Source organism: Carica papaya, chromosome 3, assembly GCF_054855325.1.
Source record: "Carica papaya isolate Zhongbai chromosome 3, ASM5485532v1, whole genome shotgun sequence".
NCBI classification, from domain to species: Eukaryota; Viridiplantae; Streptophyta; class Magnoliopsida; order Brassicales; family Caricaceae; genus Carica; species Carica papaya.
Genome location: NC_142311.1, coordinates 27,562,035 through 27,589,785, shown reverse-complemented (window position 1 = coordinate 27,589,785; position 27,751 = coordinate 27,562,035). Strand labels below are relative to the sequence as shown.

Below are 27,751 nucleotides of genomic sequence, written 5' to 3'. Positions count from 1 at the left end.
CAAAATGTCGCAATGCCTCGACTCACACCCAGATGAATAGACTGTCCGACGCACCTCTATTTTTCTTTTTCTACTATGTAAGATACTCATAATGACACTCTTATCACGTGGTGGGCTATAAATAAATGCACGAAAAATATTATGTAAAATGGCCAAGTGCTGGGACTCACATTTGTGAATGAACTGGCGGACCGTGGCTTCGATCACGTATAACGTTTAACGCCCCATCCACAAAATGAAGGGTGCAACACAGGGACTTCCGAGGAGGTCACCCGTCCTAGTACTACTTTCGCCCAAGAATGCTTAACTACATAGTTCTGATGGGATCCGGTGCATTAGTGCTGGTATGATCGAACCTGTCCCATTTTGCACTGCATATACATATACCCCTTCTCCTTCCCTCTCTTTTCTCCCCTCCCATCATTTGTTTCGTTGTGCGTGCACACCGCACCTCTGCTTCTAATTCTAATATCAAGTAAAATGCCCCGGTCCTTGACTTAACTAGATTAACGGACCACTTATCGTACCTCTATTTTTGTTTTTCTACTATGTAAGATGCTCGTAATGACACTCTTATCACTTGGTGGACTATAAATAAATGCATAAAAAAGATAAAAGAAAATGTCCGGCGCTGCGACTCACATTTGTAAATGAACCGACGAACTGTTCGAGCATACCAGTACTAGTTCACCGGATCCCATCAGAACTACACAGTAAAGCGTGCTTGGGCGAGAGTAGTACTAAAATGGGTGACCTCCTTGAAAGTTCTCGTGTTGCACCCTTCTTTTTGCAGACAAGGCATTAAACGTTACACAGGACCGGAGTGACAGTCCGCCGGTTCATTCGTAAACGTGAATCATGGCATCGGGCCATTTCACTTAATATTTTTTTGGCATTTAACTAAAGCTCATCACGTGATGAGAGTGTCATTGCGAGCATCTTACGTAGTAAAACAATGAATTATGAGGTGCGGCAGTCGATCCATTCATATGGGCATGAGTTGAGGCGCAAGGCGTTTCGCTTGATATTAAAACTTGAAGCAGAGGTGAGGTATGCACACCACGAAACAAATGATGGGAGGGGAGAGGGAAGGAGAAGGGGCATATGTATTTGCAGTGCAAACAAGAAAGGGTGTGATCATACCAGCACTAGTTCACCGGATCCCATCAGAACTCTGAAGTTATGCATGCTTGGGCGAGAGTAGTACTAGGATGGGTGACCTCCTAAGAAGTCCTCGTGTTGCATCTTTTTTTTTGTAGACGGAGCGTCAAATGTTATGTGGGACCAGAGCGACGGTTCGCCGGTTCATTCTTAAATGTGAAGCACGGTGCTGGGACATTTTGCATAATATTTTTTGCGCATTCAATCAAATCCCATCACGTGATGAGAGTGTCATTACGAGTATCTTACATAGTAGAACAACGAAAAATGAGGTGCGGCGGGCATTCCGTTCATATAGGCATGAGTCGAGGCATTGGAGCATTTTACTTAATATTAGAACTATAAGCAGAGGTGAGGTGCACGCACAACGAAACAAATGACAAGAATGGAGAGGGAAGGAGAAGGGGCATATGTATTTGCGATGCAAAATAGAAAATGTGCGATCATACCAGCACTAGTTCACCGGATCCCATTAGAACTCTACAATAATACGTGCGGCAGGCGTTCTGTTCATATGGGCATGAGTCGAGGCACTAGGGCATTTTACTTGATATTAGAACTATAAGCAGAGGTGAGGTGCACGCACAGCGAAACAAATGACAAGAATGGAGAGGGAAGGAGAAGGGGCATATGTATTTGCGATGCAAAATAGGAAGTGTGCGATCATACCAGCACTAGTTCACCGGATTCCATTTGAACTCTACAATTATATGTGCTCGGACGAGAGTAGTACTAGGATGGGTTACCTCCTGTGAAGTTCTCGTGTTGCACCATTCTTTTTGCAGACGAGGCGTTAAACATTACATAAGACCGGAACAATGCTCTGCCTGTTCATTCCCAAACATGAGTCACAGCGTCGGGGCATTTTGCTTAATATTTTTTGTGCATTCAACTAAAGCCCATCACGTGATGAGAGAGTCATATCAAGCACATTAAATAGTAGAACAACAAAAAATGAGGTACAACGGGTGATCCGTTCATATCAGCATAAGTCGAGGTGCCAGAGCATTTTGCTTGATATTAGAACTAGAAGCAGAGGTGAGGTACGCGCACAGCGAAACAAATGACGGGAAAGGAGAGGAAAGAATAAGGGGCTTATATATTTATGGCGCAAACAAGAAAGAGTGCGATCATACCAGCACTAGTTCTCTGGATCCTATCAGAACTCTATAATTAATTTTTATCGGGCGAGAGTAGGACTAGGATTGGTGACTTACTGGGAAGTCCTCGTGGTTCTCCATTCTTTTTGCAGATGGGGAGTTAAACGTTATGCGAGACCGGAGTGACGGTCTGCCAATTCATTCGCAAATGTAAGTCACGACGTCATGGTATTTTGCTTAATATTTTTCGTGCATTCAACTAAAGTCCATTACGTGATAAGAGTTTTATTACGAATATGTTACATAGTAGAACAACAAAAACAGAGGTGCGGCGGGTGATCCGTTCATATGGACATGAGTCGAGGTGTCGGAACAATTCGCTTGATATTAGAAGTAGAAGAAGGGGTGAGGTGTGTGCGTACAGGGAAATAAATGACGGGAGGGGGGAGGGGAGGAGAAGGGGTATATGTATTTGCGGTGTGAACTGGAACGGCTGCGATAACACCAGCACTAATTCACCGGATCCCATCAGAACTTTAAAGTTAAGCGTTCTTTAGCAAGAGTAGTACTATGATGGGTGACCTCCTGCGAAGTCCTCGTGTTACACCATTCTTTTTTAAGACGGGGAATTAAATGTTATGCGGGGCTAGAGCGACAATCCGCTAATTTATTCGTAAATGTGAGTCATGACGCCAGGGCATTTTACTTAATATTTTTTGTGCATTTAATTAAAGTCCATCATGTGATAATAGTGTTATTACGAGTATCTTATATAGTAGAACAACAAAAACAGAAGTGTGGCGGGTGATCTGTTTGTATGGGCATGAGTCGAGGCGCCGGAGCATTTCGCTGGATATTAGAACTAGAAGCAAAGGTGAGGTGTGCGCATACGGCGAAATAAATGACGGGAGGGAGGAGGGAAGGAGAAGTGACACATGCATTTGTAATATAGAAGGGGACGGGTACAATCAGACTAGCACTATTGCACCGAATTTCGTAAGAACTCTACAGTTAAGTGTCCTTTGGTGAGAGTAGTTCTAAGATGGTTGACCTCTTGAAAAGTCCTCGTGTTGCACCTATTTCTTTGAACACGTGGCAATAAACATTATGCGCGGAAGAAACCACAGTCCGTCGGTTCATTCGCAAACATGAGTCGCGGCCTCAGGGCATTTTACTTAATATTTTTCGTGCATTCATTTATAAGTAAAGGTACGGTGTGTGCGTACAGTGAAACAATTGACAGGAGTAGAAAGGGAAGGAGAACGGGTAGATGTGTTTGCAGTGCAAAATAGGGTGGGTGCAATCACACCAGCACTAATGCACCGGATCCCAGATGAACTCCCTAGTTAAGCATGCTTCAGCGAGAATAGTACTAGGATGGGTGACCTCTTGGGAAGACCTCGTGTTACACCATCTTTTTGCAGACGTGGCATTAAACGTTATGCACGACCGAAGCCACATTCTGCCAGTGTGAGTAATTACGCTGGGGCATTTTTCTTAATATTTTTTGCGCATTCATTTATAGTCCACCACATGATAAGAGTGTAATTATAATTATTTTACAAAGTAGACAATGAAAAATGAGGTTCATCGGGTGATCCATTCATTTGGGTGTGAGTCAAGTCACCAGGACATTTTGCTTGATATTAGAATAAGAAGTAGAAGTACAGTTTTTGCACACAATAAAATAAATGATGGGAGGGGGAAGGAAAAGAGAAGGGGTATATGTATTTGTTGCGCATAATGGAACAAGTGCAATCATACCAACACTAATGCACTGGATCCCATCAGAATCCCATAGTTAAGTGTGTTTGGGCGAGAGTAGTACTAGTATGGGTGTGACCTCCCTGAAAGTCCTTGTTTTGTACCCCTCTTTTTGCGAACAAGGTGTTAAACGTTACGTGAGACTGGAGCCACAGACCACCAGCGTGAGTTGCAACACTAGGGTATTTTCCTTAATATTTTTCATACATTCATTTATTTTTCACCATGTGATAAGAGTGTCATTACGAGTATCTTACATAGTAAAACAATTAAAACAAAGGTGTGTGACAGGTGATCCGTTCATCTGGGCGTGAGTCAATGTGCCGGAGTATTTTGCTCTATATTAAAACTAGAAGCAGATGTGTGGTGTCCGCACATAGCGAAACAGATGACGAGAGTGGGGAGGGAAGGAGAAGAGGTATATGTATTTGATGCATGAAATGAAACAGGTGCCATCATACCAGCACTAATGCACTAGATCCTATCAGAACTCCGTAGTTAATTGTGCTTGGACGAGAGTAGTACTAGGATGGGTGATCCTGGGAATTCTTCGAGTTGGACTCATCAGTTTGCAGATGGGGCATTAAAAACTATGCATGATTGGAGACACGGTCCGTCAGTTCATTCGCCAGTGTCAGTCGCGGCACCGGGGCATTTTGCTTAATATTTTTCGTTCATTTATTTATAGTCCATCATGGGATAAGAGTGTCATTACGATTATCTTACATAGTAGAACAACGAAAATAGAGGTGCAGCAGGCGGTTTGTTAACCTGGGCGTGAGTCAAGGCACTGGGGCATTTTGCTCTATATTAGAACTAGAAGCAGAGGTACGGTGTGCGCGCACCAGAAAATAAATGACAGGAAGGGGGAGGGATAGAAAAGGGGTCTATGTATTTGCAACGCGAAAGAGAATGGGTGTGATCATATCAGCACTAGTGCACTGGATCCCATAACAACTCTGTAGTTAAGTGTGCTTTGTCGAGAGCAGTACTATGATGGGTGACTTTCTTGAAAGTCCTCGTGATGCACCCGTCTTTTGGCGGATGAGGCATTGAACGTTACGCGCGACCGGAACTACGCTCTGTCGATTCATTTGACGACATGAGTCGCGTCACTGGGGCATTTTTTTTTCTTTTTCATGCATTCATTTATAGTTCACCATGTGATAAAAGTCTCATTCGAACACCTTACATAGTAAAACAACGAAAAAAGAGGTGCGACAGGCACTCTGTTCTTCTAGGCATGAGTTAAGGCGCTGGGGCATTTCACTTGATATCAGAACTAGAAGTGGAGGTGGGGTGTGCATGCACATCAAAACAAATGATAGGAAGGGGGAGGGAAGGAGTAAGGGTACATGCATTTGAGCGCGGAATGGGACGGGTGTGATCATAGCAGCACTACTGCACTGGATCCCATCTGAACTCGAAGCTAAGCGTGCTTGGACAAGAGTAGTACTAAGATGGGTGACCTCCTGGGAGGTCCTCGTGTTGCACAAGTCTTTTTATGGGCAGGGGGTTAAACGCTACGCGAAACTGGAGTTGCGGTCCACTGGATCATTAGCAGGCGTGAGTCACGGGGCAGGGGCATTTTACTTCATATTTTTTGTGCATTCATTTATAGTCTACTACGTGATAAGATTGTCATCACGATTATCTTAATTAGTAGAACAACAAAAATAGAGGTGCAATGAGCAGTTCGTTCATCTAGGCTTCAGTCGAGGTGTTGGGGCATTTCGTTTTATATTAGAACTAGAAGAAGAGGTGAGGTGCCTGCGGACAGCGAAACAAATGATAGGAGAGGGGAGGAAAGGAGTACGGGTATATGCATTTGCAGCACAAAATGGGGCGGGTGCTATCATACCAGCACTAATGCACCGGATCCCATCAGAACTTGCAGCTAAGCGTGCTTGGGTGAGAGTAGTACTATTGGTGACCTCATGGGAAGTCCTTGTGTTGCATCCATCTCGTTGTGGACAGGGCGTTAAACATTACACGCAATTGGAGCCATGGTCCGCCGGTTCATTCGCTAGCGTGAGTCGCGGTGCTGGGGCATTTTGCTTAATATTTTTTGTGCATTCATTTATAATCCATCACATGATAAAAATGCCACTACGAGAATCTTAAATAGTAAAAAAACGAAAACAAAGGTGCGGAGGGTGGTCTATTCATTTGGGCTTGAGTTGAGGAGCTAGGGAATTTAGCTTGATATTAGAACTAAAAGTAGAGGTGAGGTGCGTGCGTACAACAAAACAAATGATAGGACTGGGGAGGGAAACAGAAGGGGCACATGCATTCGTAGTGCGGAATGATATGGGTGTGATAATACCATAACTAATGCACCAGTTCCCATCAGAACTCCATAGTTATGCGTGTTTGGGCGAGAGTAGTACTAGGATGGGTGACCTCCTGGGAAGTCCTCGTGTTGCATCTGTCTTTTTGCGGACGGGGCGTTAAACGTTACGCGCGACTAGAGCTAAAGTTTGTCGGTTCATTCACATCTATGAGTCGCATCACCGAGACATTTTGCTTTTTCTTTTTCGTGAATTCATTTATAGTCTACCACGTGATAAGAGTGATAGTATGAGCATCTTACTTAGTAGAACAACAAAAGAAGAGGTGCGGTAGGCACTCCGTTCTTCTAGGTATGAGTTGAGGCACCGGGTATTGCGCTTGATATTTAAACTAGAAGTAGAGATGCGGTGTGCATGCACATCGAAACAAATGATGGGAGGGGGGAGGGAAGGTGTATTGCTATATGCATTTGACCACGGAATGGGACGGGTGTGATAATAGCAGCACTACTGCACTGGATCCCATCAGAACTTGAAGCTAAGCATGCTTGGGAAAGAGTAGTACTAAGATGGGTGACCTCCTAGGAGGTCCTCGCATTGCACAAGTCTTTTTGTCGACAGGGGGTTAAACATTGCGTGAGACTTGAGAAATGGTCCGCTGGGTCATTCGCCGACATGTGTCACGGCGCCGAAACATTTTATTTAATATTTTTGCACACATTCATTTATAGTTCACCACGTGATAAGAGTGTCATTACAATTATCTTAATTAGTAGAACAACGAATACAGAGGTGAGGCGGGCGGTCCATTCATCTTGGCTTCAGTCAAGGTTCTGGGACATTTTGCTTAATATTAGAACTAGAAGCAGAGGTGAGGTGCACGCGCACAACGAAACAAATGATGGGAGGGGGGAGGGAAGGAGAATGGGTATATGCATTTGCAGTGCGAAATGGGACGGGTGCGATCATACTAACAGTAATGTACTAGATCCTATCATAACTCGCAGTTAAGTGTTCTTGGGTGAAAGTAGTACTATGAGTGACCTCCTGGGAAGTCTTTGTGTTGCATCCATCTTATTGTGGACAGGGTGTTAAATGTTACACGCGATCAGAGCCATGGTCTGCCGGTTCATTCGTTGGTGTGAGTCTTGGTACTTGGGCATTTGGCTTAATATTTTTCGTGCATTCATTTATAGTCAATCACATGATAAAAGTTCTATTATGAACATCTTAAATAGTAAAAAAATGAAAATAAAGGTACGACAAGTGATTTGTTCATCTGGGCGTGAGTTGAGGCATAAGGACATTTCGGTTGATAATAAAATTAGAAGTAGAGGTGAGGTGCGCGCGCATAGCGAAACAAATGATAGAACGAGGGAGGGAAGCAGAAGGGGCACATGCATTCGCAGCGGGGAATGATAGGGGTGCGATCATACCAGAACTAATGCACTGGATCCAATCAACACTCCACAGTTATGCGTGCTTGGGAGAGAGTAGTACTAGGATGGGTGACCTCCTGGGATGTCTTCATGTTACACCTGTCGTTTTGTGGACGAGGTGTTAAATGTTACGTGCGACCGGAGACATGATACGCTAGTTCATTCGCGGGTGTGAGTCACGACGTTGGGGCATATTGCTTACTATTTTTCATGCAATCATTTATAGTCTATCAAGTGATTAAAGTGTTATTACGAGTATCCTAAATATTATAACAATGAAAAAAGAGATATGTCGGGTAGTCCGTTCATCTGGGCGTTAGTCGAGGCACCGAGGCATTTTTCTTGATATTAGAATTAGAAGCAGAGGTGAGGTGTGCGCCGACAGTGAAACAAATTACGGGAAGGGGAAGGAAAAGAGAAGGGGTATATGTATATGCAACACGTAATGGGACGGGTGTCATCATACCAGCACTAATGCACTGGATCCCATAAGAACTCCGCAGTTAAGCATGCTTGGGGAGAGTATTACTAAGATGGGTGACCTCCTAGGAAGCTCTCGTGTTACACCCATCTTTTTACGGATAGGGCGTTAAACGTTACGCGCGATTGGAGACACGGTCTACTGGTTCATTCGCCAGCATGAGTAACGACGCCAGGCATTTATCTTAATATTTTTTGTGCATTCATTTATAGTCCACCATATGATAAGAGTGTCATTATGACCATCTTACATAATAGAACGACGAAAATAGAGGTGCGGTGGGTGGTCTGTTCATCTGGGCGTCACTCGAGGCACCGGGGCATTTCACTTTATATTAGAACTAGAAGCAGAGGTGAGGTGTGTGCACAAAGTGAAACAAATGATGGGAGAAGGGAGGAAAGGAGAAAGATCACATGCATTTGCAGCGCGAAATGGGATGGATGCGATTATACCAGCACTAATGCACCAGACCCAACCAAAACTCCGTCGTGTAGCATGCTTGGGCGAGAGTAGTACTATGATGGGTGACCTCCTAGGAAGTCCTCGTGCTGTTCCCGTCTTTTTCTGGACATGACGTTAAACATTATTCGTGACAGGAGACACGATCCACCGGTTCATTCGCTGACATGAATTGCGGCGCCTGGATATTTTACTTAATATTTTTCGTGCATTTATTTATACTTCATCACTAGATAAGAGTATCATTACGAGTATCTTACATAATAGAACAATGAAAACTGAGGTACGGCGGGTAGTCCATTAATTTGGGCGTGAGTTGAGGTGCTGGGACAATTCGCTTGATATTAGAACTAGAAGCAGAGGTGTGGTTTTTGCGCAAAGTGAAACAAATGATGGAAGGGGGGAGGAATAGAGAAGGGGTATATTTATTTGCAGCAAAGAATAGAACAGGTGGGATCATACCAATACTAATGAACTGGATCCCATCAGAACCCACAGTTAAGCATGCTTAGGCAAGAGTAGTACTAGCATGGGTGTGACCTCCTACAAAGTCTTCATTTTTCACCCATCTTTTTGCGAACGGGGCGTTAAACATTACACGTGACTGGAGCCACAGTCCACCAGCATGAGTCGCAGTGCTGGAGTATTTTGCTTAATATTTTTTATGGATTCATTTATAGTCTACGACGTGATAAGATTGTCATTATGAGTATCTTACATAGTAGAACAATGAAAATAGAGGTGCAACGGGAAGTCTGTTCATCTGGGCATGAGTCGAGGCACCGGGGTATTTCTCTATATATTAGAACTAAAAGCAAAAGTGCAATGTGCGTGCATAGTGAAACAAATGACGGTAGGCGGGAGGGAAGGAGAAGGGGTATATATATTTACAACGTGAAATGGAACGGGTGCGATCATACCAGCACTAATTCACCGGATCCCATCAGAACTCCACAATTGAGCGTGCTTTGGCGAGAGTAGTACTAGGATGACTGACCTCCTAGAAAGTCCTCGTGTTATACCCTTCTTTTTGTAGATGGGGCGTTAAACATTATGCAGGACCGGAGTGATAGTCCGCCGATTTATTCACAAATGTGAGTCATGGCACTAAAGTATTTTACTTAATATTTTTCGTACATTCAATTATAGCCCACCACGTGATAAGAATGTTATTACGAGTATCTTACATAATAGAACAACAAAAATAGAGGTGCAACGTGCGATCCGTTCATATGGGCATGAGTCGAGGCACCGGGGCATTTCACTTGATATTAGAATTAAAAGTAGAGGTGAGGTGTGCACGCACAGCAAAGCAAATGATGGGAGGGGAAAAGGAAGGGGAAGGGGCACATGCATTTATAACACGAAATCGGACAGGTGCAATCAGACCAGCACTAATGCACCGAATCCCATAAGAACTCTGCAATTAAGTGTCCTTGGTTTAGAGTAATACTAAGATGGTTGACCTCCTGAGAAGTCCTCATGTTGCATATATTTTTTTGCACACGAAGAATTAAACATTACGCGTGACTGGAACTACAGACTACCGGTTTATTTGTAAACGTGAGTCGCGACGCCAAGGCATTTTGCTTAATATTTTTTGTGCATTTATTTATCGTCCACCACGTGATAAAAGTGTCATTACGAGCGTCTTACATAGTAGAAAAATAAAAAACGAGGTGCGGCAGACGGTCCGTTCATCTTGGCGTGAGTTGAGCCATCGAGGTATTTCGTTTGATATTAGAATTAGAAGCAGAAGCACGGTGTGTGCGCATAACGAAACAAATGACGGGAAGGGGGAGGGAAGGAGAAGGGGTATATATATTTGCAGCGTGAAATAGAATGGGTGCGATCATACCAGCACTAATTCACCAGATCCCATCAAAACTCCCTAGTGAAGCGTGTTTAGGCAAGAATAGTACTAGGGTGGGTGACCTCCTGAGAAGTCCTCGTGTTGCACCCTTTTTTTTGTAGACGAGACGTTAAACATTACACGTGACCTGAGCGATGGTCCGCCAGTTCATTCACAAACGTGAGTCACGACGCCGGGGCAGTTTTCTTAATATTTTTCTTACATTCAATTATAATCCATCATGTAATAAGAGTGTTATCATGAGTCTCTTACATAGTAGAACAATGAAAATAGAGGTACGACGGTTGATCTGTTCACATAGGCATGAATCGAAGCGCCGGGGCATTTCGCTTGATATTAGGATTAGAAGCAAAGGTGATGTGTGCGCGCACAGCGAAACAAATGACAGGAGGGGGAGGGAAGGATAAGGGGTATAAGTATTTGCAGTGGGAACTAGAACGGGTGCGATCATACGAGCACTATTTTACCATATCCCATTAGAACTTTGTAGTTAAGCGTACTTGGGCGAGAGTAGTACTAGGATGGGTGATATCATGGGAAGTCCTTGTGTTGCACTATTTTTTTTGCAAACGGGGCGTTAAACGTTATGCAAGACCAAAGTGACGGTCTGCTGGTTCATTCAAAAATGTGAGTAACGGAGCCGGGGCATTTTGCTTAATATTTTTCGTGCATTCAATTATAGCCCACCACGTGATAAGAGTTTCATTTCGAGTATCTTACATAGTAGAACAATGAAAATAGAGGTGCAGCGGGCGATCCATTCATATGGGCATGAGTCAAGGTGCTGGGGCATTTCACTTGATATTAGAACTAGAAGTAGAGGTGAGGTGTGCACGTACATCGAAGAAAATGATGGGAGGGGGGAGGGAAGGAGATGGGGTAGATGTATTTGTAGTGCGAAATGGATGGGTACGATCAGAAAAGCACTAATGCACCAAATCTCATAAGAACTTTGCAGTTACGTGTCCTTATGTGAGAGTAGTAATAAGATGGTTGACTTCCTAGGAAGTCCTCGTGTTGCACCTATTTTTTTGCACAAGAAGCACTAAACGTTACGCGCGACCAGAACTTGGTCCGCTGGTTCATTCCCAAACGTGAGTCGCGGCGTCAGGACATTTTGCTTAAAATTTTTCGAGCATTCAATTATAACCCACCACGTGATAAGAGTGTCATTAGGAGTATATTACATAATAAAAAAACGAAAATAGTGGTGCGGCTGGCGATCCTTTCATATGGGCGTGAGATGAGGCACCGGGACATTTTGCTTGATATTACAACTAGAAGCAGAGGTGAGATGTGCGTGTACAACGATATAAAAGCTGGGAGGGGGGATGAAAGGAGAAGGGGTATATGTATTTGCAACGCGAAATGGAACGGATGTGATCGTACCAGTACTAATTCATCGGATCCCATCAAAACTCTACAGTTAAGCGTGCTTATGCGAGAATAGTACTAGGATGGGTGACCTCCTAGGAAGTCATCATGTCGTACCCTTCTTTTTTTATACGGGGCGTTAAACATTACGCAAGACTAGAGCGACGGTCAACCTGTTCATTCGCAAATGCGAGCAATGGCACCAGGACATTTTACTTAATATTTTTCATTATTCAATTATAACCCATCACGTGATAAAAGTGTCATTACGAGTATCTTATATAGTAGAACAATGAAACCGAGGTGCGGCGGGTGATCCGTTCATATAGGCATGAGTCGAGGCACTGGGATGTTGGATGTTACGTGCAACCGGAGCCACGATCCACTGGTTCATTCGCAAAAGTGAGTCACAGCGCTGGGGCATTTTGCTTAATATTTTTCGTGCATTCAATTATAGCCCACCACGTGAAAAGAGTGTAATTACAAGCATCTTACATAGTATAACAACGAAAATAGAGATGCGGGCAGCGATCCGTTCAACTAGGTGTGAGTCGAGGCACCAGGGCGTTAAACGTTACGCACGACCGGAGCCACAGTTCGCCGGTTCATTCACCGGTGTGAGTCGCAGCACCGGAATAGTTTGCTTAATATTTTTATGCATTCATTTATAGTCCATCACGTGATAAGAGTGTCATTACGAGCATCTTGAATAGTAAAACAACAAGAATAGAGTTGTGGTGAGCGGTCCGTTCATTTAGGCATGAGTCGAGGCATTGGGGCACAAGGAAACAAATGATGGGAGGGGGGAGGGCAGGAGAAGGAGTGTATGTATTTGTAGCGGAAAATGAAACGGGTGCGATCATACCAGCACTAATGAACTGGATCCCATTAGAACTTCACAGCTAAGTGTGCTTGGGTGAGAGTAGTACTAGGATGGGTGACCTCCTGGAAAGTCCTCATGTTGAACCCTTTTTTTTGCAGATGGGACATTCAACGTTACACGCGACCGGAACTACGGTCCGCTGGTTTATTTACAAATATGAGTCAAGGCATCGGGGCATTTTACTTGATATTAGAACTAGAAGCAGAGGTATAGTGTGCACGCACAAGGAAACAAATGATGGGAGGGGGAGGGAAGGAGAAGGAGTGTATGAATTTGTAGGACGGAATGAAACAGGTGCAATCATACTAGCACTAATTCATTGGATCCCATCAAAACTCCGCAGTTAAGTGTGCTTGGGCAAGAGTAGTATGAGAATGGGTGACCTCTTAGGAAGTCCTTGTGTTGCACCCATCTTTTTTGTAGATGGTGCGTTAAATATTACGCGTAACCTGAGACATGGTCCGCCGGTTCATTCGCCGTCGTGAGTTGCGACACCAGAGAAATTTACTACATATTTTTCATGCATCCATTTATAGTCCACCACGTGATAAGAGTTTCATTATGAGCATCTTAAATAATAGAACAATCAAAATAGAGGTGCGGCGGGAGGTCCGTTCATTTGGGCGTGAGTCTAGGTAACGGGACATTTTGCTTGATATTACAACTAGAAGTAGAGGTGTGGTGTCCATGTAGAGCAAAATAAATGATGGGAGGGGGGAGGGAAAAAGAACGGGTATATGTATTTGAAGTGCAAAATGGGACGAGTGGGATCATATTAGCACTAATGCATCGTATCCCATCATAACTCTGCAGTTAAGCATGTTTGGGTGAGAGTAGTACTAGGTTGAGTGACCTCCTGGGAAGTGCTCGTGTTGCACCTGACTTTTTGTGGACAGGGCGTTAAACGTTACGCGCGATCGGAGCCATAGTTCGCTGGTTCATTTGCTGGCGTGAGTCACCGCGCCAGGGCATTTTGCTTAATTTTTTTAGTGCAAGTCATTTATAGTCTACCACATGATAAGAGAGTCATTACGAGCATCTTACATAGTAGAACAATAAGAAAAAAAGGTGTGGCGGGTGGTCCTTTAATCTGGGCGTGAGTCGAGGCGCCGGGACATTTAGCTTGATATTAGAACTAGAAGCAGAGGTGCATTGTGCGCGGACAGCGAAAAAAATGACGGGAGAGGGGAGGGAAGGAGACGGGGTATATGTATTTGCAATGCGGAATGGAAAGGGTGCGATCATACCAGTACTAATGCACCGGATCCCATCGAACTATGCAGTTAAGCATACTTGGGTGAGAGCAGTACTAGGATCGGTAACCTCCTGAGAAGTCCTCATGTTGCAGCTGTCTTTTTGCAAACGGCATGTAAAACGATACACGTGATTAGAGCCACAATCTACTGGCATGAGTCACGTCGCCGAAAAATTTTGCTCACTATTTTTTCATGCATTCATTTAAAGTCTACCATGTGATAAGAGTGTCATTACGAGCATCTTACATAATAGAATAAAGAAAAATGAGGTACGGTGGCCGGTCCTTTCTTCTGGGCGTGAGTCAAGGTATCGAGGCATTTCGCTTGATATTAGAACTACAAATAGAGGTGCGGTGTGCACGTACAACGAAAAAAATGACGGGTGGGGGAGGGAATGAGAAGGGGTATATGTATTTGCAGCGCGGAATGGAAGGGGTGCAATCATACTAGTACTAATACACCGGATCCTATCGAACTCCGTAGTCAAGCGTGCTTTGGCATGAGCAGTACTAGGATGGGTGACCTCTTAGGAAGTCCTCGTGTTGTACCCGTCTTTTTGCAGACGAGGCGTTAAACATTACGTGTCGATTGGAGCCATAGTCCACCGGCATGAGTAGCGATGCTGAAATATTTTGCTTAATATTTTACGTGCATTTATTTATAGTCCACCACGTGATAAGAGTCTCATTACAAGAGTCTTACATAGTAGAATAACAAAAAAAAAAGCGTAGCGGGCCTCCGTTCTTCTAGCCGTGAGTCTAGGCGACATGGCATTTCGCTCTATATTAAAACTAGAAGAAGGGTTGCGATAGGCCCACACAGCGAAATAAATGATGGGAGGGGGGAGGGAAGGAGAAGGGCTATATGTATTTGCAGCGGGGAATGGGACAGTTGCGATCATACAAACACTAATGCACAGGATCCCATCAGAGCTCTGAAGTCAAGCGTGCTTGGGCGAGATTAGTTCTAGGATGGGTGACAGCCTCGAAAGTTCTCGTGTTGCACCCGTCTTTTTGTAGACGGGGTGATAAATGTTAAGCGCAATCGGAGCCACAGTCTACCAGTGTGAGTCGCAGGGCCTAAAAATTTTTCTCAATATTTTTCATCCATTCATTTATAGTCCACTACGTGATAAGAGTGTCATTACAAGTATATTACATAGTAGAACAACAAAAAATGAGATGCGGTAGGCGATCCGTTCATCTAGGTGTGAGTCGAGGCGCTGGGGCATTTTACTTGATATTAGAACTACAAACAGAGGTATGGTGTGTGCACACAACGAAACATATGATGAGAGGGGGGGAGGGAAGGAAAAGTGGTATATGTACCTGTAGTGCGGAATGGAAGGGGTGCGATCATACCTGCACTAATGCCCTGGATCCCATCGAACTTCGTAGTTAAGTGTGTTTTAGCGAGAGTAGTATTAGGATGGGTGACCTTTTGGGAAGTCCTCGTATTGTGCGCGTCCTTTTGCAGATGGGGTGTTGAACGTTACGCGTAATCGGAGCCATAGTTCGCCACCATGAGTTGCAATGTTAGAATATTTTGCTTAATATTTTTCGTGCATTCATTTATAGTCCACTACATGATAAGAGTGTCATTACGAGCATCTTATATAGTAGAACAACAAAAACTGAAGTGCGGCAGGCGGTCCATTTATCTAGGTGTGAGTCGAGGTGCCTGGATATTTTTGCTTGATATTAGAACTAGAAGCAAAGATGTAGTGTGCACGCACAACGAAACAAATGATGGGAGGGGGGAGGAAAGGATAAGGGGTATATGTATTTGCAGCATGGAATGGAAGGGGTGCTATCATACCAACACTAATGCACCGAATCCTGTCGAACTTCGCAGTTAAGCGTGCTCTGGTGAAAGCAGTACTAGGATAGGTGACCTTCTGCGAAGTCCTCGTGTTCCACTCGTCTTTTTATGGACAGGGCATTAAATGTTACGTGTGACCGGAGCCACAGTCCGCCAGTGTGAGTCACGACATTGGGGCATTTTGGTTAATATTTTTTATGCATTCATTTATAGTCTATCATGAGATAAGAATGTCATTACGAGTATCTTACATAGTAGAACAACAAAAATAGAGTTGTTGTGGGTGGTCTATTCATCAGGCATTAGTTGAGACGCCTGGACATTTCACTTGATATTAGAACTAGAAATAGAGGTGCAGTGTGCACGCACAACGAAATAAATGACGGGAGGGGAGAGGGAAGGAGAAGTGGTATATGTATTTGCAATGCAGAATGGAAGGGGTGCGATCATACCAGCACTAATGCATCGGATCCCATCGAACTTCGTAGTTAAGTGTGCTTGGGCAAGAGTAGTACTCAGATAGGTGACCTCCTAGGAAGTCCTCTTGTTGCAGCCGTCTTTTTACAGACGGGGCATTAAACATTATGCACAACGGGAGATACGATCCACTAGTTCATTCGCCTACATGAGTCGCGGCGTCGAGGCATTTTACTTGATATTTTTTTTGTATTCATTTATATTCCATTACAAGATAACAATATTATTACAAGTATCTTACTTAGTAGAACAACAAAAATAGAGGTGCGGCATGCGGTACGTTCATCTGGGCATTAGTCGAGGCGCTGGGGCATTTCGATATATATTAGAACTTAAAACAGAGGTGTGATGTGCGCGCACAACAAAACAAACGACGGGAGGGGGGAGGGAAGGAGAAGGGGTATATGTATTTGCAGCGCGAAATAGAAGTGGTGCAATCATACCAGCACTAATTTACAAGATCCCATAAGAACTCTACAGTTTAGCGTGCGTGGGTGTTAAACATTATGCGCGATAGGGAGCCGTGGCCTATCGGTTCATTCGCCGATATGAGTCATGGTGCAAAGGCATTTTGTTTAATATTTTTAGTGCATTCATTTATAGTCCATCATAAGATAATAGTATCATTACGACTATTTTAATTAGTAGAACAACGAAAACAGAGGTACGACGGGCAGTCTGTTCATCTAGGCTTCTGCCAAGAAATTTCACTTGATATTAGAACTAGAAGTAGAGGTACGGTGTGCAGGCAAAGTGAAACAAATGATGGCAGGGGGGAACGAAGGAGAAGGGGCGCATATATTTGTAGCATAGAATGGGACGGGTGCGATCATACCAACACTAATGCACTGGATCCCATCAAAACTCCACAGCTAAACGTGCTTGGGTGAGAGTAGTACTAGGATGGGTGACCTCCGGGTAAGTTCTCGTGTTGCACCCATCTTTTTGCAGATGGGGTGTTTAATGTTACGCGTGACCGAAGCTATGATATGTCGGTTCATTAACAAATGTGAGTTGCGGCACTAGGGCATTTGCTTTATCTTTTTTGTGCATTCATTTATAATCCACTACGTGATAAAAATGTTATTACAAGCATCTTACATAGTAGAACAAAACAAATAGAGGTATGGTAGGCGATCCTTTCATCTGGTCGTGAGTCGAGGCATCAGGGCATTTCGCTTGATATTAGAACTATAAGTAGAGGTGCGGTTTGCGCGTACAGCGAAATAAATGATTGGAAGGGGGAGGGAAGGAGAAGGGGTATATGCATATAAAGCGCGAAATGGATGGGTGCGATCATACCAGTATTAATGCACTGGGTCCCATCAAAATTTTACAATTAAGCATGTTTGGGCGATAGTAGTACTAGGATGGGTAACCTCCTGGAAAATTCTCGTGTTGCACCCATCTTTTTTGGACAGGGCATTAAACGTTACACAAGAACAGAGCCATAGTTTGCCGGTCCATTCACCAGCGTGAGTCGCGGCACCGAGGAATTTTGTTCTATCTTTTTCATGCATTCACTTATAGTGCACCATGCTATAAGAGTGTTATTACAAGCATCTTACATAGTTGAAAAATAAGAAAAGAGGTGCGGTGGGCGATCTATTCATCTAGATGTGAGTTAAGGTACTGAGGCATTTCACTTAATATTAGAACTAGAAGTAGAGGTGCGGTGTGCATGCACATTAAAACAAATGTTGGCAGGGGGGAGGGAATGAGGTGAGGTACATGCATTTGAGTGTGAAATAGAAAAGGTGCAATCATACCAACACTAATGCACCGGATCCCATCAGAACTCCGCATTTAAGTGTGCTTGTGCGAGAGTAGTACTAGGATGGGTTACCTCCTAGGAAGTCCTCTTGTTGCACCCGTCTTTTTATAGACAGGGCATTAAACGTTACGTGCAACCGGAGCCACAGTCTGCCAGTGTGAGTCGTGGCATCGGTTCATTTTGTTTAATATTTTTCGTGCATTTATTTATAGTCCATCACGAGATAAAAATGTCATGATGAGTATTTTACATAGTAAAAAAGTGAAAAATGAGTTACAGCGGGAAGTCTGTTCATCTGGGTGTGAGTCGAGGTATTGGGGCATTTTGTTTAATATTAGAACTAGAAGCAAAGCTATGGTATGTGCACACAGCAAAAGAAATGACAAGAGGGGGGAAGAGAAGGAGAAGGGGCACTTACATTTGCAGCACAAAATTGTACAGGTGCGATCATTCCAGCACTAATGCAGCAGATCCCATCAGAACTCTGCAGTTAAGCATGCTTGGGCGAGAGAAGTACTAGGATGGTTGACTCTTGGGAAGTCCTTGTGCTTCACTCATCTTTTTACAGACGGGGCATTAAACGTTACGTGGGATCGGATCCACGCTCTGCCGGTTTATTCGCCAATGTGAGTCGTGACATTGGGGCATTTCGCTTAATATATTTCATGCATTCATTTATAGTTCACCACGTAATAAGAGTGTCATTACGAATATCTTACATACTAGAAAAAATGAAAAATGAGGTGTGGTGGGCGATCCATTTATCTAGGTGTTAGTCGAGGCATCAGGGCATTTCGCTTGATATAAGAACTAGAAGCAAAGGTTCGGTTTGCGCACAAAGCAAAAGAAATGACGGGAGGGGAGAGGGAAGGAGAAGGGGCACATGCATTTGCAGCGCGAAATGGTAAGAGTGCGATCATACCAGCACTAATACACTAGATCCCATCAGAACTTCACAGTTAAGCGTGTTTGGGCGAGAGTAGTACTATGATGGTGACCTTGTAGGAAGTTCTTGTGTTGCACCTGTCTTTTTGCAAATGGGGCGTTAAACGTTATGCACGATCAGAGCCACAGTCTGCCGACGTGAGCCGCGGCGTTGAAATATTTTGCTTAATATTTTTTGTGCATTTATTTATAGTCCTCAACGTGATTAGAGCTTCATTATGAGTATCTTACATACTAGAATAATGAAAAATAAGGTACGACAGGTGGTCCGTTCATCTCGGTGTGAGTCGAGGTGCTAGGGCATTTCACTTGATATTAGAACTTGAAGCAGAGGTGCGATGTGCGTGTACAACGAAACAAATAACGGAAGGGGGGAGGGAAGGAGAAGGGAAATATGCATTTGCAGTGCAGAATTGAACGATTGCAATCATACCAGTAGTAATGCATTGGATCCCATCAGAACTCCACAGTTAAACATGCTTGGGCTAGAGTGCTACTAGGATGGGTGACCTCCTCGAAAGTTCTCGTGTTGTACCCTTCTTTTACAGACAGGGGGTTAAACATGTCATTACAACTGTTTTACATAGTAGAACAATGAAAAATGAGGTACGGCAGGTGGTCCGTTCATCTGGGCATGAGTCGAGGCACCAGGACATTTTGTTTGATATTAGAACTAGAAGCAGTGGTGCGGTGTGCACGCACAGCGAAAAAAATGATAAGAGGGAGGATTGAAAGAGAAGTGGAATATGTATTTGCAGCGCAAAATCGAATGGGTGCAATCACACCGGCACTAATGCATTAGATCCCATTAGAACTCCGCTATTAAACATGCTTGGGCGAGAGTAGTACCAGTATGGGTGACATTCTGAGTTACTACACCCTTCTTTTTGCAGACGTGGCACTAAATGTTACGCGCGACCGGATACATGGTCTGCCTGTTCATTAACCGGCATGAGTCGCAATGCTGGGGCATTTTTCTTAATATTTTTTGTGCATTTTTTTATAGTCCACCATATGATAAGAGTGTCATTACTAGCATCTTACATAGTATAACAACAAAAAAAGAGGTACAGAGGGTGATCCGTTCATCTGAGCATGAGTTGAGGTGCTGGGGTATTTCGCTTGATATTAGAACTAGAAGTAGAGGTGTGGTGTGCATGCACACCGAAACAAATGATGGGAGGGGGGAGGGAATGAGCAGGGGTATATGCATTTGAGTGCAGAATAGGACGGGTGCGATCATACTAGTACTAATGCACCAGATCCCATCGAAACTCGTAGTTAAGCATGCTTGGGTGAGAGTAGTACTAAGATGGGTGACCTCTTGGGAAGTTCTCATCTTGCACACGTCTTTTTTCGGACGGAGAGTTAAACATTACATACGACTGGAGCCACAGTCCGCCAGTTCATTCGCCGTCGTGAGTCACAACACTGGGGCATCTGCTTAATATTTTTCGTGCATTCATTTATAGTCTACCACATGATAGGAGTGTTATTATGATTATCTTAATTAGTAGAACAATGAAAATAGAGGTGTTACTGGCGGTCTGCTCATCTTGGCTTGAGTCGAGGCATTGGGACATTTCACTTGATATTAGAACTAGAAGTAGAGGTGAGGTATGAGTGCACAGTGAAACAAAGAATAGGAGGGGGGAAGGAAGGAGAATGGGCATATTCATTTGCAATGCAGAATGGGACGAGTGCAATCATACCAGCACTAATGCACCGGATTCCATCACAACTTGCAGTTAAGTGTGCTTGGGCGAGAGTAGTACTAAGATGGGTGGCCTCCTAAGAAGTCCTTCTGTTGCATCCGTCTTGTTGCAGATGGGGCGTTAAACATTACGCGCAGCCGAAGCCACGGTCCGTCGGTTCATTCGTTGGCGTGAGTCATGGTGACGGGGCATTTTGCTTTTTTATATTCATGTATTCATTTATAGTCCACCATATAATAAGAGTGTCATTATGAGCATCTTAAATAGTAGAACAATAAAAACAGAGATGTGGTGGGCAATCAATTCATCTGGGCATGAGTCGAGGCACCCGGGCATTTGCTTGATATTAGAATTAGAAGCAAAGGTGAGGTGCACGCGCACAGTCAAACAGATGATGGGACAGGGGAGGGAAGGAGAATGAGCAAATGCATTCGCAGCATGGAATGGTACGGGTGCGATCATATCATAACTAATGCACCAGATCCATCCAGAACTCTGCGATTAAATGTGTTTGGATGAAAGTATTACTAGGATGGGTGACCTCTTGGGAAGTCCTCTTGTTGCACCCATCTTTTTGCAGATGGAGTGTTAAACATTACGCATGACTGGTGCCACAGTCCACCAGTTCATTCATCAGCGTGAGTCGCGGTGCCAGAGCATTTTTCTTAATACTTTTTGTGCATTCATTTATTGTCCACCATGTGATAAGAGTGTCATTATAATTATCTTAAATAGTAGAACACTAAAAACAGAGGAGATGCGGGGGATCCGTTCATCTGGGCTTGAGTCGAGGCGCTAGGGCATTTCACTTGATATTATAACTTGAAGTGGAGATGTGGTGTGCTCGCACAGTAAAACAAATAATGGGCGGGGGAGGGAAGGAGAAGGGGCATACGCATTTACAGCCCATTTTACGATGGATGCAATCATACCAGCATTAATGCACCGGATCCCATACGAACTCTTATCGGGGCTGGGACATTTCGCATAATATTTTTCGTGTATTCAATTATCGCCCACCACGTGATAAGAGTGTCATTACGAGTATCTTATATACTAGAACAATGAAAGTAGAGGTACGACGGGCGGTCCATTCATCTGGGAGTTAGTCGAGGTGTCGGGGCATTTCGCTTGGTATTAGAACTAAAAAGAGAGGTGCGGTGTTCGCACATAGCGAGACAAAGATTAGGGGGGAGGGAAGGAGAAGGGGGACATCTATTTGCAGCACAAAATGGGACAAGTGCGATCATACCAACATTAATGCACCAGATCCCATTCGAACTTATAGCTAAGCGTGCTTGGGCGAGAGTAGTACTAAGATCGACTCATGCCCATATGAACGGAATGCCCGCCGCACCATGTTCTTTGTTGTTCTACTATGTAAGATGCTTGCAATGACACTCTCATCACATGATGGGCTTTAGTTGAATGGGAGAAAAATATTAAACAAAATGCCCCGACGCCGTGACTCACATTTGCAAATGAATCGACAGACCGTCGCTCCAGTCCCGCGTAACATTTAACGCCTCCTCTGCAAAAAAAAGAGTGCAACACACGGACTTCACCGGATGCCATCAGATCTCCGCAGTTAAGCATGTTTGGGCGAGAGCAGTACTAGGATGGTTGACCTCCTAAGAAGTCCTCGTGTTGCACCCTTCTTTTTGCAGACGGGGCATTAAATGTTACGTGGGATAGGAGTGACAGTCCGTCAGTTCATTCACAAATGTGAGTCGCGACACCGGGGAATTTTACTTAAAATCTTTCGCGCATTCAATTAAAGTCCATCACATGATAAGAGTGTCATTGCAAGAATCTTAAATAGTAGAACAAAGAAAAATGGGGTGCGGCTGGCGATCCTGTCATATGGGCATGAGTCGACCCATCGGGGCATTTCGTTTGATATTAAAACTAGAAGCAGAGGTGAGGTGCGCGCTAAGGGAAACAAATGACGGGAGGGGAGAATGAAGGAGAAGGGGGATATGTATTTGCGGCATAAATCAGAACGGGTGTGATCATACCAGCACTAGTTCACCGGATCCCATAAAAACTCTACAGTTAAGCGTGCTTGGGTGACTGTAGTACCAGGATGGGTGACCTCCTAGGAAGTGTTTGTGTTGAACCCTTCATTTTACAGACGGGGCGTTAAATGTTACGCAGGACCGGTGTAATGGTCCACCGGTTCAATTACAAACGTGAGTCACGGCATCGGGACATTTTACTTAATATGTTTTGCGCATTTAATTAAAGCCCACCATGTTATGAGAGTCTCATTACGAGTATCTTACATAGTAGAACAACGAAAAATAAGGTGCGGCGGGCAGTCCGTACATCATGGCGTTAGTCGAGTCGCTGGGGCATTTTGTTTCATATTAGAATTAGAAGTAGAGGTACAGGGTGAGTGCAAAACGAAGAAAATTACGAGATAGGGGGAGGGAAGGAGAAGGGGTATATGTATTTGCAGTGTGAAATGGAATAGGTGTGATCATACCAGCACTAATTCACCGGATCCCGTCAGAACTCCGCAGTTAAGTATTTTTGGGCGAGAGTAGCAATAGGAAGGGTGACTTCCTAGGAAGTCCTTGTGTTGCACCCTTCTTTTTATATACAGGGTGTTAAACGTTGCGCGGGACCAGAGCGATGGTTTGTCGGTTTATTCGAAAATGTGAGTCATGGTGCTGGGGCATTTTGCTTAATATTTTTTGTGCATTCAATTAAAGCTCATCACGTGATAAGAGTGTTATTACGAGTATCTTACATAGTATAACAATGAAAATAGAAGTGCGGTGGGCGATCCGTTCATATGGGCATGAGTTGAGGCGCCGGGGCATTTCGTTTGATATTAGAACTAGAAGCAGAGGTGAGCTATGCGCATACAGCAAAACAAATGATGGGAGGGGGGGAGGGAAGGAGAAGGGAACATGCATTTCTAGTGCTGAATGGGACGGGTGCGATCAGACCAGCACTAATGCACCGAATCCCATAAGAACTCTGCAGTTAAGTGTCCTTTGGTGAGAGTAGTACTAAAATGGCTGACCTCTTGGAAATTCCTTGTGTTACACCTATTTTTTTGCACACAAAACAATAAACGTTATGCGTGACCAGAACCACGGTCTGTCGGTTCATTTGCAAACGTGAGTCGCTGCATCAGGATTTTTTGCTTAATATTTTTTGTGCATTCATTTCATCTGGGCATGAGTCTAGCCGCCCGGGCATTTTGCTTGATATTAGAATTAGAAGCAGAGGTGCAGGGTTTGTGCACAGCGAAAAAAAATGACAGGAGGGGGGAGGGAAGGAGAAGGGGTATATGTATTTGCAGCGGAAAATAGAACAGGTGCGATCATACCATTACTACTTCACCGGATTCCATCAGAACTCCGCAGTTAACTATGCTTGGCAAGAGTAGTACTAGGATGGGTGACCTCTTGGAAAGTCCTCATGTTGTACCCTTTTTTTTGCACACGAGGCAATAAATGTTACGTGCGATCGGAACCACGGTCTGTCGGTTCATTCCCAAACGTGAGTCGCAGCGTCAGGGCATTTTGCTTAATATTTTTTGTGCATTCATTTATAGTCCACCACATTATAAGAGTCTCATTACAAACATCTTACATAGTAGAACAACGAAAAATGAGGCGCAGCGGGCGGTCCATTCATCTTGGTGTAAGTTGAGTCACCGGGGCATTTCGCTTGACATTAGAATTAGAAGAAGAGGTGTGGGGTGCGTGCACAGTGAAAAAAATGATGGGAAGGGGGAGAGACAGAGAAGGGGTATATGTATTTGCAGTGCGAAATGGAACGGGTGCGATCATACAAGTACTAATTCACCGGATCCCATCAAAACTCCGCAGTTTAGCATTTTTGGGCGAGAGTAGTACTAGGATGGATGACTTTCTGGGAAGTTCTCTTGTTGCACCCTTTTTTTTATAGACGGGGTGTTAAATGTTGCGCTCAGCATCAAGACATTTTGCTTAATATTTTTTGTTCATTCAATTAAAATCCATCACGTGATAAGAGTTTTATTATGAGTATATTACATAGTAGAACAACAAAAAAAGAGGTACGGCAGGCGATCCGTTCATATGGGCATGAGTCGAGGCGCCGAGGCATTTTCCTTGATATTAAAACTAGAACCAAAGGTGAGGTATGTGCACACAGTGAAACAAATGACAAGAGAGGGGTAGGAAGGAGAAGGGGTACATGTATTTGCTGCGGGAACTGGAATGGGTGAGATCATACCAGCACTAATTCACCTGATCCGATCAGAACTCCGCAGTTAAGTGTGCTTAGGCGAGAGTAATACTATGATGCGCGACCTCTTAGGAAGGCCTTTTGTTGCACCCTTTTTTTTTTGTAGACGTGCCGTTAAACGTTACGCGGGACCGGTGCAACAGTGCAACGGTCCACCGGTTTATTCACAAACATGAGTCATGGCGCCAGGGCATTTTGCCTAACATTTTTTGCATATTCAATTAAAGCCAATCATGTGATAAAAATATTATTAAGAGTATCTTATATAGTAGAACAACGAAAAATGAGGTGCGGCGGGTGTTCCGTTCATATAGACATGAGTTGAGGTACTAGAAAATTTTGCTTGATATTAGAACTAGAAGCAGAGATGAGTTGTGTGCACAGCGAAATAAATGATGGGAAGGGAGAGGGAAGGGGGAAGAGGTATATGTATTTGCGGCGTAAACCAGAACGGTTGCGATCATACCAGCACTAGTTCACCGGATCTTATCATAACTCTGTAGTTAAGCGTGCTTGGGCAAGAATAGTACAAGGATCGGTGACCTCTCTTGGGAAGTCTTCGTGTTGCACCCTTCTTTTGGAAGATGGGGCATTAAACATTACGTTGTACCGGAGCGATGGGTTGCTAGTTCATTTGCAAACGTGAGTCACAGTGCCAGGGAATTTTGCTTAATATTTTTTGCGCATTCAATTAAAGCTCATCATGTGATGAGAGTGTCATTGCGAGCATCTTACATAGTAGAACAATAGAAAATGAGGTGCGGTCGGTGTTCTATTCATATGGGCATAAGTCGAGGCGCCGGCGTGTTTCGCTTAATATTATAACTAGAAGCAGAGGTGAGGTGCATGCACAGTGAAGCAAATGACAGGAGGGGAGAGGGAAGGAGAAGGGGTATATCTATTTGCAGTGCAAAGTAGAGTTATTACGATCATTCCAGTACTAGTTCCCTTGATCTCATCAGAACTCTGCAGTTAAGCATGCTTAGGTGAGAGTAGTACTAGGATGGGTGACCTTCTAGGAAGTCCTCATGTTACACCCTTTATTTTATAGACGGGGTGTTAAATGTTACGTGGGACTGGAGCGACGATTCGCCGATTCATTTGCAAACGTGAGTCACGACGCTAGGGCATTTTTCTTAATATTATTCGCGCATCCAATTAAAATCCATTACGTGATCAGAGTGTCGTTGCTAGCATCTTATATAGTAGCACAACGAAAAATGAGGCGCGGTGGGGGTTCCGTTCATATGGGCATGAGTCGAGGCGCTGGGGCATTTCGCTTGATATTAGAACTAAAAGCAGAGGTGAGGTGCGTTCACAGCATAACAAATGACGAGAGGGGAAAGGGAAAGAGAAAGGGTTATATGTATTTGCGACGCAAACTAAAGCGTTTGCGATCACACCAACACTAGTTTTCGGATCCCATCAGAACTTTGCAGTTAAGCGTACTTGTGTGAGAGTAGTACTAGGATGCGTGACCTCTTAGGAAGTTCTCGTTTGTACTGTTTCTTTTGCAGATGAGGCATTTAATGTTATGCAGGACCGGAGCGATGATCTACCAGTTCATTCGCAAATGTGAGTCACGGCACCAGAGCATTTTACTTAATATTTTTCGCGCATTCAGTTAAAGCCCATCACATGATAAAAGTGTCATTGCGGGCAACTTACAAATGCAGAACAACGAAAAATGGGATGCAACAGGCGATCCATTTATATGGGCATGAGTCGAGGCGTGGGACATTTCGCTTGATATTAGAACTAGAAGAGGAGGTTAGATGCGCGCACAGCAAAAAAATGGTGGGAGGGGGGAGGGAAGGAGAAGAGGTATATGTATTTACAATGCGGAATAGAAGGGGTGTGATTATACCAGCACTAATGCACCGGATCCCATCGAACTCTGCAGTTAAGCATACTTGGGTGAGAGTAGTACTAGGATCCGTAACCTCCTGAGAAGTCCTCATGTTGCACCTGCCTTTTTGCAAACGGCGTGTAAAATGATATATATGATCGGAGCCACAATTCGCTGGAGTGAGTCGCGTCGCCGAAAAATTTTGCTTACTATTTTTTCATGTGTTCATTTACAGTCTATCACTTGATAAGAGTGTCATTACGAGCATCTTACATAGTAAAATAAAGAAAAATAAGGTACGATGGGCAGTCTTTTCTTCTGGGCGTGATCGAGGCATCAGGGCATTTCGTTTGATATTAGAACTATAAACAGAGGTGCAGTGTGCGCGCACAACGAAAAAAATGACGGGTGGGGGGAGGGAAGGAGAAAGAGTATATGTATTTGCAGCGGGGAATGGAAGGGATGCAATCGTACTAGCACTAATACACCGGATCCCATCGAACTCTGTAGTTAAGCGTGCTTGGGCGAGAGCAGTACTAGGATGGGTAACCTCCTGGGAAGTCATAGTCTTGCACCCGTCTTTTTGTGGGTGGGGCATTAAACATTACGCACGATCAGAGCCACAGTCCGCCGGCATGAGTAGCGACGCTGAAACATTTTGCTTAATATTTTACGTACATTTATTTATAGTCCACCACGTGATAAGAGTCTCATTATGAGAGTCTTACATAGTAGAATAACGAAAAAAGAGGCGCAGTGGGCCTCCGTTCTTCTGGGCGTGAGTCGAAGCGACATGGCATTTTGCTCTATATTAGAACTGGAAGTAGAGATGCGGTATGCC

General features: G+C 44.0%; 15 pseudogenes; all 15 read left to right on the top strand.

Moving 5' to 3' along the window:
- Positions 1–1,129: 1,129 nt before the first annotated feature.
- On the top strand, positions 1,130–1,248 carry LOC148267440 (5S ribosomal RNA; annotated as a pseudogene).
- Positions 1,249–5,404: 4,156 nt separating this feature from the next.
- On the top strand, positions 5,405–5,522 carry LOC148267439 (5S ribosomal RNA; annotated as a pseudogene).
- An 815-nt stretch (positions 5,523–6,337) lies between these two features.
- Positions 6,338–6,456, top strand: LOC148267438 (5S ribosomal RNA; annotated as a pseudogene).
- A 1,751-nt stretch (positions 6,457–8,207) lies between these two features.
- LOC148267437 (5S ribosomal RNA) lies at positions 8,208–8,325 on the top strand (annotated as a pseudogene).
- A 2,214-nt stretch (positions 8,326–10,539) lies between these two features.
- Positions 10,540–10,658, top strand: LOC148267436 (5S ribosomal RNA; annotated as a pseudogene).
- A 2,135-nt stretch (positions 10,659–12,793) lies between these two features.
- Positions 12,794–12,912, top strand: LOC148267435 (5S ribosomal RNA; annotated as a pseudogene).
- Positions 12,913–13,117: 205 nt separating this feature from the next.
- LOC148267434 (5S ribosomal RNA) lies at positions 13,118–13,236 on the top strand (annotated as a pseudogene).
- An 822-nt stretch (positions 13,237–14,058) lies between these two features.
- Positions 14,059–14,176, top strand: LOC148267433 (5S ribosomal RNA; annotated as a pseudogene).
- Positions 14,177–14,514: 338 nt separating this feature from the next.
- LOC148267432 (5S ribosomal RNA) lies at positions 14,515–14,632 on the top strand (annotated as a pseudogene).
- A 1,708-nt stretch (positions 14,633–16,340) lies between these two features.
- LOC148267431 (5S ribosomal RNA) lies at positions 16,341–16,458 on the top strand (annotated as a pseudogene).
- A 742-nt stretch (positions 16,459–17,200) lies between these two features.
- On the top strand, positions 17,201–17,319 carry LOC148267430 (5S ribosomal RNA; annotated as a pseudogene).
- An 815-nt stretch (positions 17,320–18,134) lies between these two features.
- LOC148267429 (5S ribosomal RNA) lies at positions 18,135–18,253 on the top strand (annotated as a pseudogene).
- An 808-nt stretch (positions 18,254–19,061) lies between these two features.
- On the top strand, positions 19,062–19,179 carry LOC148267428 (5S ribosomal RNA; annotated as a pseudogene).
- Positions 19,180–20,329: 1,150 nt separating this feature from the next.
- Positions 20,330–20,447, top strand: LOC148267427 (5S ribosomal RNA; annotated as a pseudogene).
- A 6,923-nt stretch (positions 20,448–27,370) lies between these two features.
- LOC148267426 (5S ribosomal RNA) lies at positions 27,371–27,488 on the top strand (annotated as a pseudogene).
- Positions 27,489–27,751: the final 263 nt, after the last annotated feature.